Source organism: Gastrolobium bilobum, unplaced genomic scaffold, assembly GCF_033153095.1.
Source record: "Gastrolobium bilobum isolate Gb01-03AN ecotype WA unplaced genomic scaffold, APGP_CSIRO_Gbil_v1 utg1407, whole genome shotgun sequence".
Lineage (NCBI taxonomy): Eukaryota > Viridiplantae > Streptophyta > Magnoliopsida > Fabales > Fabaceae > Gastrolobium > Gastrolobium bilobum.
This window is the reverse complement of record NW_026898238.1, coordinates 32,938-40,553: the sequence shown is the minus strand read 5'-3', so window position 1 is coordinate 40,553 and position 7,616 is coordinate 32,938. Positions and strand designations below refer to the sequence as shown.

The 7,616-nt window shown below is 34.0% G+C and overlaps 1 non-coding gene across 1 annotated transcript; it reads left to right on the top strand.

Moving 5' to 3' along the window:
* Positions 1–1,612: 1,612 nt before the first annotated feature.
* On the top strand, positions 1,613–1,719 carry LOC133314194 (small nucleolar RNA R71). Its single transcript, XR_009751909.1, has one exon. It is a non-coding gene; the product is annotated as a small nucleolar RNA R71 (small nucleolar RNA).
* Positions 1,720–7,616: the final 5,897 nt, after the last annotated feature.

Genomic DNA, 7,616 nt, shown 5'->3' with positions numbered 1-7,616 from the left:
TGTTGCGCAGAAAGGAAAAAGAAGTCTGCTATAGTACAACAGCAGTCAAAGGAAGCAATGGGGAGCCGCCACGTCAGCTACAGCAGAGAAGGTGGAGGTGCTGCCTCTGCTACAGTACGAAAGCAAAGAAGCTGAGCAATGGGGAGCCGCCACGTCAGCTACAGCAGAAGGAGTGGAGGTGCCTCCCTGAATCCGATACTCCCACTCACAAAGGGAGCCAAAAGCAAGGGGGACCACTTCCATTTAAGGCCAAGCTGGCAAGAAGCAAAGCTACCATTGGAGAGGATTTAGACAAAGCATGACCCTTGATGAAAGGAACAATGAAGATCAAATGAAGAACCCTATAAAAGGAACAAGCAGTCCTCATAAAAAGGGCGCCCATCCTAGAACCGGTGATTTTTTTTGTTTTCTTTTTGTAAAAATGCTCACTAGGAGCTAACTTCCTCTAAGTAGGTGAGGGTTCCATAGAAGTAATCCCTTTTGTCTTAGGATAACTTCGTAAGGAACACATATTTTATGAATGAATTTTGAGTTGCTCTTTGGTTTAATTTATTGATTTTGTGAAACCCTTTGGGCTGGCAACCTCATCCCGGGACCACTCGGTTGATGAAACACTGACAAGGGCGTGTGGAGCATTCTCAAGATCCTAGGGTAGTTTAGCCTGAAGAAAGGAGGGAGAAACACTTTGAATGGGGAGCACTGCCATGTGAATCCATGCTCTTTTGAGAAGGCAGCATGGTTTCCTTGCATATAACTCCAAGTACTATGGAGTAACGTGGAGAGTAAGGTCTTACCCTCTGCTTACCTATAGCAAAACAAGGGAAGGAGCAAAATCCACTTGTAAAATATGCTACCAAGCAGGGTTAACCAAAGGGATGAAAACATGGAACCCGTAACACCTACTTGACTTTTTCTGAAATTAATCTTAACTCAAACTTCTGTCACAATCTTCCCTTCACGATAACTGAACTGTGTTTTACCAGCTGATGCTCTTACTTTCATTTCGTTGACTGCTCTTAAAGTTACTTAAATTGATGCATTTTTATTCGATGACCGTGCTAAGTCATTCACTGCTCTCATCTGGTTCAGAATGGTTAACATTGTTTAACTAGCTGCCCAGAGATTGCTCTTTGTGAAGCTTAGCTGAGAATAGTAATTTCTTTTATTGCTTCATTTTACAAATTAAGTTTCTTTTAGCGCTTCTTACTTCACAACTGCTCCCCGAGGACGATAAATCTGGGGCTACAATACCCTATATTGCTTGACACGTACGCTTGCGTATAGTTGAAGAGGGTTGCTCTAAGTCAGAGTAGATTGCTCCTGTTGGCAATCTTGATTATTACTCTGCACTCTTGCTCTCTGAAAAGATATTCCCGAGCAGCTCTCGGTTCGACCAAGCATTTGTTTATCCAGTTTTAGCATGCTTGGCTTCCTCACTGGGCTCACTCTGTCTATTGGCCATTGGCGACATCTTTCACCAGTCCCTTCTATGATTTCGTACCTTGATTCAAGTGTTCATATAAAGAAATATCCTCCCGCAGCAAAATCTAGGTGAGATTGAGAAGTGTGGTCAAGTCCCTTATAGAAAGATTGTAACACTCCCCAACTCTCTACCCCATGGTTTGGACATTTTCTTATGATGTCCTTGTATCTCTCCCATGCTTCATAGAGATTTTCTCCATAAAACATTTTGAAGTTAGAGATTTCAGCTCTAACATCAGCTTGTCGAGACATTGGGAGAAACCTCTCTATGAACTTGTTAGAGAGTTCTTCCCATGTGTGGATTGATCCAGGGGTGAGAGTTTTCATCCATGTTTTAGCTTTTAAGCCCAAGGAGTGAGGGAACAACCTCATTCTCATGTTCTCCTCTGTTACACCCTCAACTTTAAAATTATCACAAATATCTTGGAATGTTGTGAGGTGTGTGTAAGGATCTTCTGCAGGGAGTCCATTGAAGACCCCTGCTTCCCTAATCATGTGGAACATGACAGGTTTTAGTTCAAAATTTGGTGCTACAGGGGGAAGGATTACTCCTTTATCTGGTCTGTTCCTGAAAGGAGCAGCCAAAGTTCTGAAGTTCTATTCAGGGGGAACCTCTTCATTGTTATTATTGTGATCAGCTATGTTTTCAGGAAATTCTTCCCTGAGGTTCCTTCTTCTCTTATGGAGTGTACGTTCTGGCTCAGGATCAAAGAGAAACTCAGGTACTTCAATGGAGTGGTCATAGTCTGTTTCAAACTCTTCACTCATAAACCAATAGCACAGGGTATATATATGCACAGCAGATTCAGTGATAAAGAGAAAAAAATATAAAAGTAAAGTCAGATATACAGTATATGTGTTAGAAAACAATGATAAGAACAACAGTTAGTGTTTCTATTCCCCAGCAACGGCGCCAAAAACTTGTTGGGTGGTTTGCTAATGGTGAAAAAATATAAGTTCTGACAGGGGACGTTCCTCTGTTCTTGCAGAACACAGATTCGTCCCTTAGTTCCAACCCAAGTGCGCAAGTGCACGCATCAAGTAATAAAGGGAGTATTAATGCCCAAATTATCGTTCCCACGAGGATAGAGTGCTAATTATTGTTTTATCACTGCTTATAAAGAATGAAAATGAGAAGAAAAGTTAGTAAATGAACTGTCTGGTCAAACGTTCCCTACTGTCTTGACAACGTTCCTCATGAACAGTAGGTTCGATCTGATGGCAAACAGTTGCTCGCTGCGTTATGTATGTGATCCTTCCTGTTTAGAAGAAGGTGAGATAATAATCATTGGAGTTTTTATAAGTACTAAATAAAATAAAATAAAAACTACTAAAACAGAAATAACTATAATCAAGAGACAACAGGGTGGTGGTTAAAACAGTTTAGCAAAAGGAACAGATTCACTGCTTCACTCTTGTAAGAATTTATCTTGCAATCTCAATCTTCATGATTTCATAACAATTTTGATGTTCATAATTTATCACAAATTAAAATATAGCAACAAACTTTAAAAGATTAAACAAATTGTTAGATAACTTGATTTCATTTATTTTTTATCATCAAAACTAGACAATGTGTGAGTCCTACCATACCTAATTGTATTTCTTATCTCGGTGTGAGGATGTAGACCCCTCTTTTATATGGTGGTTGTCATGAGTTTAAAAAGGCTTAGAGTCTAATTAGTACTTATTTTTTTATGCTAAAAGCTACTTTTAAGTTAAAGTTAAAGAGCTTTAAAAATAAAGCTGAAAATTATTTGATGATTATATACATTTTTTAGCTTAAATGTTACTTAAAAGTTCAAATTAAAAATAAGCTGATACAACTTAAAAAAAGATCCTCCTAGGAGCTATTGACTTTTTTCTTCATTATAAGAAAAAGATCTTTTTATTATTAGAGCTTTTGTAAAAACCTGTTTGCCCCAACTTCTGCTTACAAGAAGAGAAGCTAAAAAGAAAGACTTTCCGAACAGGCACTGGGAGGTTTTTAGTAGGAGGATTATATTTAGATTCCTGGGAAAGTGAGGGTGAGTTTCCTAGAATATCATGTTTGGTTCCACATTGGAGAAATTTTTTCCCGAAAAGTTAATTTTCCAGAATTCAGTTTTGTGTGTACTTTTTAAACAAAAATACCATCGAAAATACCATCTAGAAGGTGATATTCCAGAAACCCCAGACGATGGAAATATACAAATTAATTTTTCAGACAAAAATAACTAAACATAATATCAGGAAAATTAACCCAATATTTTCGAGAATATTTTGGCCTATAAAATAAATTTTTGGTAACATTCCCCAAAAATTCACTTTTTACCATATTTTTTAAAATCGTAATTTCTGGATAAAAAAAAAATTATCTTCTATCAAATGTCTCTCAAGGTTTTCCCATTAATTGTTGACCCCAATGCTTAGTGGGCCTAAGTTGGATAATATATCTAAAACAATTATATTATGGGGTTTGCATTTGTCATTTAAAATGACACAACAAACTTTCCTACACACACAACATTTTGTGGGGCCCACACTTTTTGAAGAAAAAAGAAAAAAAAAATTATGGCACGCAAAACGAATCTCTATAACATTACACAATCACTTTTCCTACAACATAACTCTTATAAAACCTTTATATTATATAAGTTTTCTAAGTAACTTCTTGTTTCCTCAAAATATCTTCATTGCTCTCGTATTACTGAATACTCCGTACATCCTTGCTAAAATTAGAAAATAATCATTACACTTAGTTTTATGATTAATGACATTTGAGTTATATTTTTTCTTCTTATTTTTAATAAAGAAGTACCTATTCCTGTATCAGTAAAAATATGCCCTTAGACATAAAAAAACGGGCAGTGTTAAAATGTGTCAATACCTCGACAAAACATACGCATTTAATCAATAACTTTTTAAAAAATTCTAATCGTATATTTAACTAAATAAAATAAATGTGAATAAGTTGAAATAGTTTATAATTTGTGTTGAGTTAAAGTAATTATTGTCCAATTCTAAAATGATACTTGCTGACCCTAAAACTTTACCGGTTATTTGGCTTGACTTATAGCTAGTTTGAATGATTGAGATAGACCTAAATTGATATCTTTAACCAGAACTATATTTATATTTGCCAGAGAATTCCTCCTAACATGTGTGATTTATAGTGTGCAGTATGCACACAAATTTTTTTTTTTTTTTTACGTATACCAATTCTTTGAATATATTATTTATATATAAAAAACATGTACTAATTAATAAGGGAAAATTAATATAAAGTTACGCTAAGAATGAATATTTAGTTTTAATAGATATAAATATTCAAATCGTCAAAAAAAAGTCACATATTTTTTTTAAGAAAGAAGGACTATTGAATGCTAATAGTGTCTATTTGTTTTCACTAATAATTATTTAATACTAAGTAAAATACTATATTGAAGGAAAAAAGTGTTTCTCCTATAAACAAGAGATAAAATTATTATATTTTTTGATAAGCGAGATAAAATTATTTATTGCAACTCTAAAATGATGTCATTTTGGGCTTTAGTATTAAAAATAAAGGGTATTTTATAAATTTTATTTTTTCTTTTATCATAAATTTTATTAAAATATTATTTATTTTTATTCCTAAACCCCAAAATAATGTCATTTTGAGGTTGCACGATATAACTTTATCTCCTATGATTCAATACATTAAGTTAGGAATAAATAGGGGTGTAAATGAGCAGAAGCTTGTCAAGGGCCTGACGCTTGGCTTGCTTTAAGCTTGTCTTGGTCTGACTTGTTTAATAAATAGAACGAGCTTAAACTTTAAAAAAAGCTTGTTTAGCAAACAAGCTCAATCCTAATTTAACGAGGTTGACTTGAAAGCCCGTGAACTACCCCGATATATTATTATAATAAACAATATATTTTTATGTCACTAAATTATTAATCCTATTTTTACATCAAATTGCACATATGAAAGTGTCGATGGACTTTGGAATAAGTGCTAAGTTTCCTTGGAGTAGCATGAGGATTGGTAGTAGTGCTAATATGTAATTTTTCTTTTCTTTGGTTAGGCGTTGTCAGTGGATATTGATTGTTAACCTCTTTGTTCCAATTTGAGGATGAGAATGTTGGTGACATGAGATGCGATTCAATTGTTTGTCCAGTTTGTTTGGTTATTTTAATAAGGTCAGTCATAGTAACTGTTTTTTTTTAATATTACAAATTGATATCACTGGAAATTTTTAAAGGTTAGTCTATATTACATACTTTTCTTAAAATATTCTCCCCCCACATTCTCTATTTCACGAGCTGTATCAATGTTTAAGAAGAAATTGCGGAATTCATTATTAAAATATATGTGGATTGAGTGGGTTCTATGATTATTTTTTCTCTGACGAAGGAATATAGAATTTGATGCATTTATAGTCTCAACATTTGAACGTATGTGAGTTTGGAAAAAATATATTTTATAATTATAAATGAGCCAAGCCAAGCCAAGCCCTTAATTTTTTATAAACAATCCAAACCAAGTCTAGAATTTAGCTTATACCAAGCAAATAAGCCAAGCCAAGCTCAAAATATTTTTCATAGGCTTGGCTCATTTAAGTTAAAGCTTGACTCGACTCAGCTTATTTACACCACTAAGAATAAATTTGTAGGAATGATTTGTTCTGTGATTATTTGTTGCACTACATAGTTAAGAGTTATAAATGAAGTTTTATATGTATTTACAAAGTTAAAATGATTTGCAAATGACTTATTCAGTTATTCTGCTATTGGTAAGCCATTTATTTTCATTGAGTGACTAATAGTAATTAGGGTTGGCAAAAACGAGCCAATCCGTCGGGTTGGCTCGTAACCCGTCAAAAATGAGCCGGGTTGGGTTGGCAAAAATGAGCTGCCAACCTGACCCGAGCTAGCTCGGGAAAAAACGAGCCAACCTGCGGGTCAAACGAGCCAGCTCACGGGTTGAGTTTTTTTTTAATAAAAAAATAAAAAATATAATATACAAAAATGGACAAAACCCACACATGCTGTCTTCGTCTTTCTACCTTCTCTAAACCTATGTCCCTAATCTTCTCATATCCCTGGCATTTTTATATTGTTAGGCTATGCTGGCTCTGTTTGGTTCAAATATCTTACCCACTTGGTAGCAAGTGGTTCTGATTGTTTCTTGATGTTGTGCAAATTTGTTATGAAAAAAATTCGAAACTAGAATATTTTGCTTTTATTTCTCATTTTGTAACCCTTTGTTTAAGCTGATGAAAGCCACATAGTTGGTGCATTAATACTACATGTTCATTTGAATAGGTTGAAAACGAGCCAACCCGCGAGCAATTTTCGAGCCAACTCGCGAGCTATTTTTTTAAGCCAACCTATGAGCCATTTGTTTGAGCCAACCCGCGAGTCAATCCTAACCCGACTCGGGTCGGGTTAGGTTGGATTTTCTGACTCGATTTTTTTGTGAGTCAACCCTAACCCTGCTCGTTTTTTCGAGTTGCATGCGGATTGGGCCGGGTCGAGCCGGGTTGACCCGTTTTGCTAACCCTAAATTAGTAATAAATAACGTTTTTTCTGTAAAGTTACATGACATTATGAAAAAAAATCATGATTGACTATGCTTTTGGTTGAGTGGTCACTTCTTTTCGGTGAACACTAATAATTATGTATAAAGTTTTATATTAAATTAATGGAGTGAACAAGAATTTCGCGAATGATTATTGTTTGCTATTCAGTTGTTTGTTTTTTTCATTGAGAAACATAAAAAGAAAACTTTATAATTATTACTTGTATAAAAGCGGTTATTTATTTAAATAATTACTGCTTTCATATCTATAAAATAAAATCTAATACTTTTCCCCTCTAAATAAGGTTTATGTGTTTTTTATTTTAATAATCTTTTTTTTTAATATTATTTGAGTTGTATATTTCTTTGTTGCAGCCATTGATATTGTTTTTCTAATAATAATATTTTAACTTTCATGCTTAATATAATAAGGAGAATGTTATATTTATAAACTTTTTGTTTACAAATTTTTACAAACTACACTAGGTATGACCGGTCATACTTCAATTAAGAGTGTATAACCAATCATACTTAATGTAATTTGTAAAAAAAAATTGTAAACAAATCAAATAACTAAAGAAAGAACCTC